This window comes from Canis lupus, chromosome 7, assembly GCF_003254725.2.
Source record: "Canis lupus dingo isolate Sandy chromosome 7, ASM325472v2, whole genome shotgun sequence".
NCBI classification, from domain to species: Eukaryota; Metazoa; Chordata; class Mammalia; order Carnivora; family Canidae; genus Canis; species Canis lupus.
Genome location: NC_064249.1, coordinates 48,696,532 through 48,710,419, shown reverse-complemented (window position 1 = coordinate 48,710,419; position 13,888 = coordinate 48,696,532). Strand labels below are relative to the sequence as shown.

Genomic DNA, 13,888 nt, shown 5'->3' with positions numbered 1-13,888 from the left:
TCTCTACCTTACAGATTTCTTCCTTTCCCTTTCTTCCTTCTTTCTTTTCCTTTCTTTCTTTCTTTCTTTTCTTTCTTTCTCTTCTTTCTTTCTTTCTTTCTTTCTTTCTTTCTTTCTTTCTTTCTTTCTTCTCTTTCTTTCTTTCTTTCTTCTTTTCTTCCTTTCTTTCCTTTCTTTTTCTTTTTCTTTCTTTTCTTTCTTTTTCTTTCTCTTTCCTGATATTTTTTCTCTCTGACTCTGCTTCCTCTATGTCTTGATACTCCACCACCTGCAACAACTATAGCTCTTCTTCCTATATCTCTCTTTGTCCTTGATCTCTTCCTTGGCAATATTATCCAATGCCATATCTGACTGGCTGTTCCACCAGCAACTCAAAATCCACATGTTCAAAACCTAGTTAATCAATCCTCTGCCCAAATGAGTTCCCCTTCTACAGAGGGTCACATTGCTCTTATAACTAGCATAAACAATAAACAGTTCCACAAAGTCAGGTTACAAATATGATCAAACAGAGAGAGACTCAACCACACCTGTAGAACAAGAAATCCAGTATTTTAGTCTTCAGATTTCCTTCTTTTCCACCACAGTTAAAACTAAAAGCCCAGTGGTATCAACAGTCCCAAAAGTGAGTTGTCCAAACTTTCACTCCCAATCACTATCTAACAAGTCTCTTTTTTTATTTATTTTTTAAAATTTTTTTTTCTAACAAGTCTCTTGCTGACACTGTTGCTTTTTTTTTTTTTTTTTTAAGGGGTAGGGGATTGTCACAGGGGGAATCTATAAGTGGGATGCTTTGGGTAAGTACTTTGTGTGTATTGTGTATAGTGTGTGTACTGTGAGTCCGGTCAGTGACAGAGGAAGATCTGGCACTGTGGATTCTCTAAGAACAATTAACCCTACCTTCATGGTCCTTCCCTGACCCTCTGACACTCTATAGAGATTCAGATACATAATCAGTTATGGGTGAGGAACATACGTGTGGTTTAGAATGACATCCAGAAGATTCTGGTACACCTTCACCTTCTTGCTCTACACTATACTGAGCACTTCTAGTTCAGTATTATCTTTTCTTACTCTTTAATATGAATTCCAGAATGCTATGCTCACTTTGTCCCAAGGTTCTTATCACTTTTTAAAAATAAAAAATAGTCCAGAATATCACTTTCCTTCAGTATTTGATAAAAATCACACGGACATTTTAGCAAAATTACTAATGTTAAGTATGTAGCTTTTACTTTTAGTAAAATAACTTCTTCTTCATCACTTCCCATCCCTAATATAGACATTCTGTGATCTGTATTTGAAAAGCATTGTCCACATCTTCCCTCTGCATGAGTTCTGCAGCATACACCTGCTACATCACTGATTGTCTAATTCCTCTTATCTGAGTTCAAATGCTTCCCACCATATGCACTACCCCATTTTCATTGATTTTTCACAGTTACAGACATTTTGAAGCTGTAAAACTTTTTCTCTTCTCTACCTATTAAACTATCTAAAAAACAAATTATGTCCTTCCATTCATAAATCTTGCTCTGCCAAGTCTCAATAGAGACTTCGGCAATTACATTTTGTGTATGTGTGTTTAAATATCATTATCTTTGTTCTCTTCCACTCAAAGCAATTTCTTTACTTTGAATTCCCTACATTGTCTCAGATTTATCTTATCTCTTATTTCCCTTGTCAGTTACTTTTTAAAATACAGTTTTCAAAAAAAAAAAATAAAAATAAAATAAAATAAAATAAAATAAAATAAAATAAAATAAAATACAGTTTTCATGATGCTTCCATTCTCTCTACTACTATACTGGAATACAGAAAGCTAGTCTTCAAGTCCTTTTAATGTTTCTATTAGCAAAGGCCACAATTTCACTCATAGCAGATCAAACTTGGGGTAAAACAGACATCTAATATATCATTATACATTCTTACAATGGTGCTTGTGGTTTCCAATTTTTATTTAAGTGTCAGAAGAATTATATATCCTCATTAGCACTCCTGCAAACACCATCTATAAATTTCCGTAGAAATTCTCCTATTTCTGGAGTTTGGGGAGGTAGATTTCAGAGAACAGAAGGAGGGAGTTGTTCAATAAATGAAATTTCTGGCTCCCTTTCCTCCTTTTAGGCTGAGATAACTTAGTTTACCAGACACTCAGGGCAGGGTGTTTAGTCAAAGTATTTATTTCAAGTTGTCAGAAGCAAGAGGCTAGGAAGAGATTAAATTTACTGCACAAAGACATGGTTTTACATAATCTAACTAGAAATTTCTTGAAAGCAGACACATGCTGTTAAAACACACACACACCACCACCACCACCACCACCAAAAATACTCAACCAGGGCAGCCTGGGTGGCTCAACAGTTTAGTGCCACCTTTAGCCCAGGGCCTGATCCTGATCCTGAAAACCCAGGACTGAGTCCCATGTCAGGCTCCCTGCATGGAGCCTACTTCTCCTTCTGCCTGTGTCTCTGTCTCTGTCTCTCATGAATAAATAAATAAAATCTTTAAAAAAAAAAAAACTCAACCAGGAAACAGAGTCCTTCTCCCACTACTTACTACTGCAGTTTCTCAAAGTGAATAGACTTGGGGCAAACCTGCAGCTAGGCATTTGAGATATGTCATAAGCAAAAGTCTGGAAGCCAAAATTCATATCTTCAATGGTGTAAAGGAATAACCAAGCCTATGGTCAAACTAAATGCATATTTTGAATTCAGGAAATCCAGCAAGCAAGAGATGGACTCTAATCAGCACAAGCAAGAGTGAAGTCTAATCCTAAGGCAAGGATGATTTTCCCTTTGGTATCTGGTGATTGTCATATATGTTCTCTGCCTACTTACAGATGACTCAGGACCTGAACAAACTATATACCTACCTGGGGATCACAGCACCATTGCAAGCATATTCAGATTAGAGCTAAGGTGAGGGCAGGAATTTTGTATCCTCAGAAATTTTGTATATAATGACTCCTTGTCATAGAGCAAGATAAATGTCATCAGTTAATAAAGTAAAGTAGCACACATGTAAAATGTAATTGCTACTAAAGTGCTGGCTTTGAGAACAGAGAAGAATGTGATGAAGATGGTCTGACATAAGTACTGTAACAATAATATTTACTGATTTATTATTACTATAATTACTATTCACTTAGTACTTTCTACATGCCAGACTTTTGTTCCAAGTGCCTTATCTCATTTAATCCTCATATGATGCCTGGGAGATAGACACTATGCTTACTTTCATTTTTAGATCAGGAGAGCAGGTTGGAAGAGGCAAGTAAAGTTAGACAGTAAGGTCTGGCACAGAGACTACAACCCAGAATGGTTAGACCCTTCAACCTAAACTGTCATAGGAATCCTCAGTAGGATCCTGAAGAGTAGAAAGGACTGGAAAGGCAAATGGAAAAATAATTAACCATGCAAGATTAACTGGATGGGCTCGGAATACTTCTACTTGGAAAAGGGGAGATACACTACATAGGTAGGGTAGGGCCAGATTCTAGAAGGAAGTCAAGGTAGTCCTACAAATGTGTAACTTCATGGATTTTGGGTTTCTCCAAAGTCTCAGCCTCAGGAATTGCTAGAATTCTTTTATTAACCCAACAGGTATTTATTATCGGTCAAACATGAATTTAGTTCTGGACTTCATACATGAGGAATAATACTTTGACAGGTCACTTAACTGTTCCAAGTCTGTGTTCACATCTGTCACACGGGGATAACAACAGTGCATATGTCACAGGGCTACTGTGAGAATTAAATGAGATAATTCCCAAAACATATTCAGCCCCATGTCTAACATATAGCAATCAGCCAATAAATATTAGTTCTTATCACTACTCTGCAAAGCACTGTTCTAAAAATAAAAAGAAACATCAAGTATTGTGTCAACCCCTAAATTGCTTAAGTTCAAAAAAGGAATATTGATATAGTTGCTATTCTGCAGATAAAATGACACAGGAGTCTTTTCCATGAAGAGTTCCAGGAGTTGTAATCAAGCAAGAGTTACTCTTCTGCTCAGCTTGTACCCTCATAGGCCTCAGTGTGCACCAAACATGTTGGTATGTCACGTCCGCAAAATAACAGACATCTGGTAAGAAGGAGGCCTACGTCCTCTCTGTGTGATTGGCTGTGGAACACAGGAAACAGAGTTTGAAAGAAAAGCAGGGTTAATGCTGAACAAAGTGGCTGAGTGATATGTGTTATCAAGCTGGTAATATTCTCCAGGGACTGGCACACAAGGGAGAAAGAACAAGGTTAATTCGTTGGATCAATTAAATTAGGGTATCCTGAATGTCTATATTCCTCTTCCAAATTTAATTCCTCTTCAATTTAAAAAGCTGGTTTGGGGGGGGACTCCTGTGTCCCTCCATAGCTCTCCCATCATCTAGTGAACTCATCACCATGCTTTTCCAGGGACTCAAATATACTCATAGTCCTTTTTGTAAAGAACAGTCCTTTGACCAGGTTTATCTTCCTCAGACTTACTTACTCAAAAGTCATGTTTTGCTTTCTTCCTAAGTTACTTTTTCCCTATCCTACACTATTAATTGCACTCCTTAGTGTATCTCTTCTCTGCTGTATGTCAGGAGGGAGGCAATGTAGTTAAACTTATCTACAGTGAGAATACTGATACCTTTTTGATCTTACCAGCGTCATACACACTTTGAATGTTTACAGTATACATATTGACTGACAGTATGTTTAGAATCTAAATTCAGCTCTAATCAGAAGAAATCAAGCTTCTTTATACACTGAAGGGAAAAAAGAAGGCAATACAGGAGAGAGTTGGTGGGGGGTTTGCAGCAATGTGGACAAGTATCCTTTCTTGTGGCATGTCTGACCCTAAGTTTCCCTGTTATATTGGAAAATCCTCTCTCATAGACTACTGTTAATGTGACACATGTATTTAGAACCAGAAGGAATTCTAATTTGAGAATATATGCCAGTGGTACTGAATTATGCTTTCTGGGAAGATGGTGATGATTCCAACAAAATTTCAGCAACAAAGCAGCATAAGGACCAATGACATTCAAATTGGTTTGACATAAAGATAACCAGGTAGACAGAAACATTCTAACTTTTCATCTCAGCTTGGGACTTACAGGCCCCCTGATGAAAGGGACTCAAGCCACAGCACTGAGGACCACTCGATAAAGATGTTTTCCCAGTATGTGGCAGCAGTTAAAAAGCAAATAGGTTTCCGGGATATAACAAAAAGGGCTGGAAGATACAGCAGCACAATGAACAATGAGGCTTTTTTCTTCAGAGGGACTGGACGCCTGCCATCTTACCACCTGAAAGCTACAGGGCAGGTTGAAAGAATCCCAAGCAATGCGTCTGAGACAGCTCGAAGTGAGGATGATCTATTCTGAATGTCTGGGAAGGCGAATTACTGGCAGTCAGATGGAAGGATTCACAATTATGAAAGGCATGGCGAAAGCTGATCAGATTCTCCTTTCTACTAGGCTTCATGCTTCAAAACAACCAGAACCTCATTTTATTAAAATGCTCATTGCTGTCAGTTAAGGAGACGGGAGTCTGCTTGACAGCATTGCCTAAAAGGCATTGTTAGGGATGCTGGCAGGGCTCTCAGGCCACCTGACCTAGACAGGGCTCTTGCTTATGCATCCTCATAGCACAGTCCTGGAAGCTAAAATACATTGCGAAGACAAGTCAGGCTGATTTCTAGATTAAATTCCCCTGTCCACTGCTGTGTGCTTCACCGAATGTGGTAAGCTAAGCGTGAACTTCAGTAAAAGGGCTGTTGAGCAAATAAAGGCAGATAAAGAATGTTAAAGGACAAAAAAAAAAAAAAAATTATAAATTGCAAACTGTCAGACCTTCCATAGCCCCAGCCAAGTCCAAATGGCTTCATTTTCCTTTTCCAGCCAGGCCAGTCCGCTTCAGTTTCTCCCACTGGTATTTTTGGGATACAGTCCAGGCCATTATGAATAGATCCAACAATGTGCAGTGATCTTGAAGCTTGCAGAAAAGTTTGGGACTACTTAAATTACACCCCATTTATCTTTACCAGGGGATTGTATAGATCTGTCAAAAGTATCCTTGGTTCCCCGGTGAGCTAACTTGCAGTAATTCTGCCATTTGGGAAAGATTTAGAGGTACAGTTCATAATAAATGCTCAGGATTCAGTATTTCCTTTTAGTTGAATCTTCGGTCTCCTTCCATTTCAACAACTATAACCTCTTTCCCTTTGTAACATATAGCTATTCACCCTGGGTGTCTTTTCAGTTAGATATAGAATGATGTTCCTTTGTCAACCTTAACCTTCACCCAGACACGGAAGGCTGTTTCCATACTTAATCAAGCCATTTGTGAAATGTTTATTTGCCTGGGGTACAGCTGGTTCAACCTCCTGTGTGTTCCCGAATGTGATGTTTTTCCTTTTCAGAATGGCACTTAACTAAAATGATACTATAGGGTAACTGCTGGAGTTTACAAGGATCCAGGTGCCAGAGTATGTGGTCTTGCAGCAAGAGTCTATGTGTTAGAGTCAGAGGAGCTGAAATGGATACCAGGTTCCACCCCTGATAATTTGGCCATTTTTAAAGAGTTCATCTGGCTCAGCCTTGGTTTCCTCATCTGTGAAATAAGAACAGTGTCTGACCTCAGATATTAATAGTTACCTGATGTGATATATGCAAGGGCTATTTCACATAATGCCCTGCCTTGACTCATTGATCCTTTTCTGCTTCTCCTCTTTTGCTTTACTCCTTACCTACTTTTTCTCCTCTCTCCTTCTCATCTTCTTTCCTTCTGCCTGTTTTCTGTATCTTATTCTGTCTGTAATATTTTCCAGCTACCACTTCTACTCTTGCCAGAAAAGTCTATTAACAGACCTAATACATGCAGCACTCACTCCTGTAGACTTTTTGCTTATGTGGCCCATTGATCATGTCTGCAACTGTCTCTCCATGCCCCAAGCATTATTCAAATACTGCTCTCTGCCTTTAAGATTCTGCTTTAGCCTCACCTTCCCTGTGTACCCTTGTCTGATGATTCTACCCAACACTCAGCTCTTTTTCCATCTCAATCCTTATTATACTCACTGTGTGTCTTTTAAGAGTCGGTCATTCTTCTGCATGCTTCTATTTGTTTATGTTTTATCTACATAGTCAGACGCTAAGCTCACTAAGGTCAAACTTGTATATGACTTGCATTCCCTGAAGCACCTATCCTATCTGTAGACACATTATAGGTCTTAACATATGTTAAATGATGAGTGACTAAATATTAGTCCAATTTTCCACTGTGGTCTTAACTATTTCATTATTTATATCTCTTGGTGAGAGAATTCCCGCATTCTCCTAGAAGGTTCTTACTTCATAGGCCTATTATTGCCCTGTTTCTAGTTCACAATTAGATATTTAACGAAACATATTTTTTTAAAGAATAATTTCAAAAGAAAAAAACTTCTGAATAAAATTTTGACTACTGCCTATGGCTTTAATGTTAGGGTACTATAGTATCCAGTGATGCTCTGGTAAATGGTTAATAACCATCTTTGTAGAAAAAGGAAAAACAAACAAAAAAAAAAACCCTGATCTGTACTGTTTGTCAGTTTCCATGGTGTAAAAAATCCCATCATGGCTGACTTCAAGCTTCTAAAAGTGATGTCTCAGAGTACAAAGTCACACACATTCAAAAATGTGCATGCACGTTCAGCCTCGTGAGTCATAACATGCCATCTCCAGCTCACCACTGAATAGCTCACCATCTTTAAAATAGGTGATTTTCTCTGTTTTAGAATATCTTAGGATTTCATCTCTCCATACAGCTCTAAAATACACTGATTCTGTAAATACCATTCCCATAGACAAAAGCAAAAACAAAACAAAACAAAACAAACGCCCCTCCCGCCAAACCCAAAAGCTGTCCAGAGATGGATCTGAACTTTCCACTTTAGGAAATTTTTCTCAGAATTTCTTCCTAGACTGCTCTAATAAAGACTGACATGTTTATCCTTTGACATGAAGAACTTATATCACTTCTCTTCATCTCCAGAGTGAGAGTTCACATGTATAATATTAACACTGCTTTATCCATCTCTAATAGATGGTGCTATTTCTATGAGCATATGTTAGAGGAGTAGAATTCACTAAGCGTTTCTTTCATTTTAAATAAGCTGTTGGCATTAGTTTGGTACACTTACATACCAGCAAGTGGTATGTAAGTCATTCCAGGCATTGGTCTTAATTACTGAAAGCTCTTCCTTTCCTAAATATACCTCCAATCAACAACATTCTGATAAATGTTTTATCTCCAGGGTGGTAGATTCTACCATTTCTCACCATGGCTGATTTTAAGCTTCCAACATAACATCAATAAGTTGACAAAACTCCTAAAAATATATTAGTCAACTCTAGTGAGCTTAGACTCTAAGACAAACAGTCCAGCTTCAACATGCCTCTGCCCCACATGTACCTCTGGTGGTACCTTATGCTACTAATGCAAAGTGGGTGAGGCATCTTTTTTATTTCTCATATTTAACACCATAATTCTAAGGGTTGTCTAATTCAGAAAGTATACTTGAATCATGTTCAAAGGACCAAAATTCTACTCTGGATCTTCCATAATTAACTATGAGACTTTATGTCCATCCCTTAACCTTCTTTGGTCATAGCTTCTCCATGTAAGGAAGAAAGACTACAACATATGTAAAACATCTTTCCAGCTCCAACATCCATCTTTCCAATCTAAGTGTAGTATTGCAAATGGGCTTTGCAATAATAAGCAAGTACCTGTCCTTGACATCTGTATCAAGTATTACACATCTATGGATGTTACATCTAGAATATCTTTAAAGTTTCAAATAGTTGGAAAGTTTCAAAACTTCAAATAGTTTGGAACTTACCAAAAGATGCAACTGAAGCATAAATTGTCAATGTGTATTGATTTATCAATTTCTTCTGCAGAAAACATCTCTGACATTTTACCTTTTCTGCTTACTTCTGAAGTCATCTCTGGAACTCTTTCCCCATCAGGACTATTGCTATATTTCTCCTCTGTTTTGTTTTGTTGTTGTTGTTTTGTTTTTCTTGCTTTGACACAACAGTGAGAAAGCACCAAGACCTGAGAAATAGGTTTGATTAACTTAAAAAATTCATGCTATTAGCCATCTCTTGCCTAGCAGATGGACCACATGCATCACAAAACATTTGGATCATTGTCTCTGTCCTAACATTATAATTCTTATATATCTGGCTCTCCTTTGTTAGGCCATTCTATTATTTAACATAATGTATACTCACAGCTTTACACACTAAAGGTTGAAATACTGGCTGTCTCTAGAGAATGTAGAAAAATAATATACTTGTTTTCAGCAGAGTTAACAGTACTTTTATGACCTCTGTATTTGCAACATAGCAAACAGCTACTCTAAACTAGTTCAAATCAAAAATTCAGCTCAGGCATCTAACCTCATACTGTTCACATGTCAAATGTGAGCTCGAGCAGCAGGAAACTGGCCTGCTCTTTCTAATTACAATTATGATAAGAGTTTAGCACAAGTCTACTTAAAATCATAAAACCTTTCAGTGCAAGATTGGTGTTTTATCTCATTGTATATTCATATGATTAGGTTTATTTGACTGCTCAGAGGAAAAAATGACTCTCATTGTCCAACATATTCTTATTTAGGATGCTATGAGGAGTAAACCATGTGCAATCACACATTGTCTAGTTTTCATGCAAATAGCACAAGCATGAAAAACAAGATGATGGGAAAGGCTTTTCCTCTCCTCCCTAAAACTAATCTCTCCCTTCCAGGGAGACCACAAATCTCAGGTTCAAATAAAAAAGTCTTTAATTGGGTGGAATTTCTATGCAAAAAACTAATGCTATTTGGACCAGCAGGCAAGTGCAATTCTCCATCTCGCTGGGGAACCACATTTTCCCTACTAAGCTGGGTCCTTCTTTCCCAGCACTTGGAAAGGCAGAAAGTGTTCCAATTAGTGAAGCTGATTTCTCTCCTATCACTCTTCTCTCGTGTGCCAGTGTGGGGTAAAAAAGGGTAGGCACAGGAAATTGCTTTAAGTCATTGATGGAAGAACCAACTGATTGATTGATATTGGGCTGAAGCAATCTTCCTGTTCATCCATTGGTTTGCCACTCATTGGGAAGCCAAGAGCACTGAAAGTGAGCCAAGCCTGTCAAATGTGCCACTGAGAACACTGTTCTTTGCAGAATATTTTTGGATGCCAGATGCCAATCACTCATGGGACTTTGCTGCTCAATAAGAATTTCAGATGTGGACTTTAATTATAGTCTAGCAGAAAAGGGATGATGTAGGGAGCAGAAGCAGCTTTATTTTTAGCAAACCAAGCTCTTAGCCACCACAAACCCTGTAAATCTATTTTGGGGGCTTGTCATTGTTGTTTGATAGCTTTCATCAATATTGCTAAAAAGTACCAGGTTGACAGTTTGGGAAGTCAAAGGTCTTTATCCTAGAGAAGTGGAGAGACAACAATGACCACATTTGGGAGGAGCTAAGCCCTAATGCTCTAATACTAACTTAGTGAACTTGCTGAACCATTTCTAAGAGATGTAGAAAAGTTTGAATTTTAAGAATAATCAGTTGTCTTTAATGTCTGCCTCAAAATGCTTTAGGGAGGGAAGGCAAGCTTGTCAATGAGTCTACAACCAAATAAGAGAATGAAGTAGAGATTAAAGGAGAGAAGAGTTCTGATTTTATTAACACTTTAGTCTCTATACAGACTTTCATGGAACACACAGATTCTGGTGAAACAGTCATGAGTGGCTGAAGCAATCAGTAAGGTATTGACATTTATTGAGCACAAACTTCATCTTAGATAAGAAGAAAGAGCACAATGAGTCTCTCCTCATGACTTCCACATATGTAATTGGAGAACATGTCAACAGGTAGAAATGCATAACATCCACAACAGTGTTACAGAAATGATGCCTGGGTTCACAGAAATGACAACAAATTTAGTGGTGATATTTAGGAAGTTGGCTTTAAAAAAGATGGCTCTGGCATATTCCGCCCTGACCCTGCACATACATACACCCTAGCTAGGAGCAGACATAAACTCTCTTTTTATACCATTAGTATAAAAAGTAAATACTTGATATTTGTGAATTGGCAACATACTGCCAAGAGGGCGCCTCAGCCCATTACCATTTTCTGAGCTCTGCATCTCACGTTTTGGGGCTTAATGTTAAAGGGCAATGAGCCCAAGCCATCCCACTTGGAGGCTGCTGTTTTATTATTTATTTATTATATTCAAGTGCTGTCTTTGCATACTCTTCACCTTAAAAACCATGGTCATTACAGGCCATCAATATTTATTAAACAAATAAGTCTTGAATGATACTGCTTTGGAATTAAGGAAATTATATCCTGAATAGATGGAGAGCCCTGGAAGAGCTTGCAATCAAATGAGAGGAGTCAAATGATTCGGCACAGGCTTCAAAACAGATGTAAGGAGTCACGCACGGTTTACCATTCATTTTCATTCAAAAACTATATATTGAACACTTACTGTATTTGGTCTCTGATTTGATATAGGTGATTCTGAAAATATAAAATAGACACAAAATGCAGTACTTGCCATCTACTATAGCATACAAGTTAAAAATGTACTGCAACTGCAATTATATGAAATAAAATGCCAAAATGTGAGACTTCAGTAATACGGGTTACCTAAGATCAAATCAGAAGGATATCAGTATGGGCTGAAGTATTTAGTAAAGATTTCAAAAACTCCATAGGGATAAGGCAGTTATCTAGATAACAGCACAATAATAAATAAATTGAAAATTTTAACCTAAATAATGGGTAACTTTAGACTTTTTGGCCTGAATTATCCACTTCATGATTCTGGATGATCAGAAAAATGAAATATTTGTATACAGATTTTGGGTAGTCACAAAAACATTGTTAATTAGATGGGTTTAAGTTTAAAAATATTTCATCATATTATAATGGTAATGGGCTAAATAAAAAGACCTCTTACTAGCTAGCATGCCTTTTCAGTGCTATGAAAGTAACACATGCAGTTCCTTTTTGTGAACAGACCGCTGTGATCTGAGGTGACCATAATGCAGAGTCCAAGTTCCACTGGCTAGCCTCCTAGCGGTGTCTGGAATAGTTCCTGTTCTCATACTATGTCCATATGAAGTGGGCAAAACTACCACCATCTGTTCAAAGCAGCAAGGGATAGCCCATAGCAGCAAGTCCTAATGACCTGTCTCGATCAATTCATCACAAGTATTCACTGAATTCTTGAGATGTTCAAGACAATCATATGTGGAATACAGAAGATTCCTGCCCTCCAAGAGCTTACAGTAAAGTAGGGAATCAAGATATGCACATACAAAAAATAACTAATTATATACAATGTAATGAATAATAAGTCAAATGAATAGAATCAGATATGGTAAAGGGTACTGGTTTGAGAGAAAGGGAGAATATTTCTCCTTTTCCTAGTTTTTTAAAATTACCATCACATCTTCCCTTCTCCACATAGCAGTCAGGCAAACACCAGCTACAGACAGAAATCCATTTTCTGGCCATCACCCAGGTCTGCTTTCAGACTTGCTTGCCTCCTTAACCCTACACTTTGTCTATCAATTTCTAGTTCTAGAGCTCCTCAGTTTGGCAACTTATTGAAACTCTCCTTTCTGGTTTAGTAAAGCTGTTTCTTTCTTGATTTTCCACTCTTCACCCTTCCCTGAATTCCATATCATCCATAAATTCAGGAAAGAGACTATCATTCCTCAATCTAACAGAAGACTAAAAACCAGGCCAGCTCTTAGCCACTCCTGTCAAACAAAAGTAGTGTCAGAGTAAAGAGAAAAGGACAATTAAAACATGCATAATATGTCAAGGCACAGGAAGAATAACATAAAATCAATGCCAAGCAGTCAAAAATTCAGAGTCAGAGAAGGAAAGGATGATGTTCTCCAACTTGACCATCTCCCAAAACAGCCAGTGAAAAGCAGCTTTAAGCCACTATCTTGAAATCTTGTAAGCACTTAATGTTGAACCATGACCATTTGTTGGGTTAGTGCTCAGAGCTTGGTCACTTATCCAATTGTGCTTCATTTTGTTCTATAGCCTGACTGGCATGTGTTAACAGCCACTGTGTCTATGGTCATTAACCTGTTGCATTCTCTATCTTTAGGATTTTGACTCAGATTTATTGATTCCCATTCAAGACAAAAAGAAGTGACTTCTAGAGCACAGAGTTCTTAAGCATTGCAGATACTCAACTTCTCAGCTAGGATGCAGCTTCTAATGAAAAAGACTATGCCTATGGTTCTAAGTCTTGAAAATAAAAGTGAAACAAGAATATTTACTCTTTTATCTTCCATACTTACCTTCTTCCTATGACCAAGCTCTTCCATTCCTAACCTTCAGACACTTTGAAGAATTGCTAAGAAAATTCACAGAAGAAAGGAATAGGAAAGCAAGGTTGAAAAGTGGGTTGTTTGAACTTGCTTTCAGGAGAACAGAATCAACACTTCCCTGACTCTCTACATCTTAAGAAAATGTGGCAGCTCAGTTATGGGTGATAGCTAAAGGACTCACTCTATGACTCTTTTATGACCACTCAGAATGTAACTCAGGTGCTCAAAGACCAAGAAGACAGATGCTGTAAGCAATTCTAATGTGTCTGGGGACAGCCGTGGTGGCCAAGCTGTCAGCAAGGTTGATATGCTGACACAGTGCCTTAGAGTAACACCAATAGCCCTGTCTCCTAGAAGCAGAGCCTCTACAACAATTACTGGGTTATTATGCCATAACATATAGATTCTTAAGGAAAAATCAAATACGTGAACCATTATCACTTCCTATTATTCTTGTTTCAATGGTTCCCAAGGTGTCCTTAGCCTATTAAAAA

The 13,888-nt window shown here is 37.8% G+C and overlaps 1 long non-coding RNA gene across 1 annotated transcript in view; it reads right to left on the bottom strand.

The window, feature by feature from the left end:
- Window positions 1-214: 214 nt before the first annotated feature.
- The window catches only part of LOC112647822 (uncharacterized), a 118,410-nt gene continuing 104,736 nt past the window's right edge, over window positions 215-13,888 (bottom strand). The window contains exons 12-13 of the long non-coding RNA XR_007412064.1: window positions 8,875-9,092; window positions 215-6,602 (exon numbers count right to left, since the gene is read on the bottom strand). This is a non-coding gene — a long non-coding RNA (uncharacterized LOC112647822). The remainder of the gene's footprint in view (window positions 6,603-8,874; window positions 9,093-13,888) is intronic.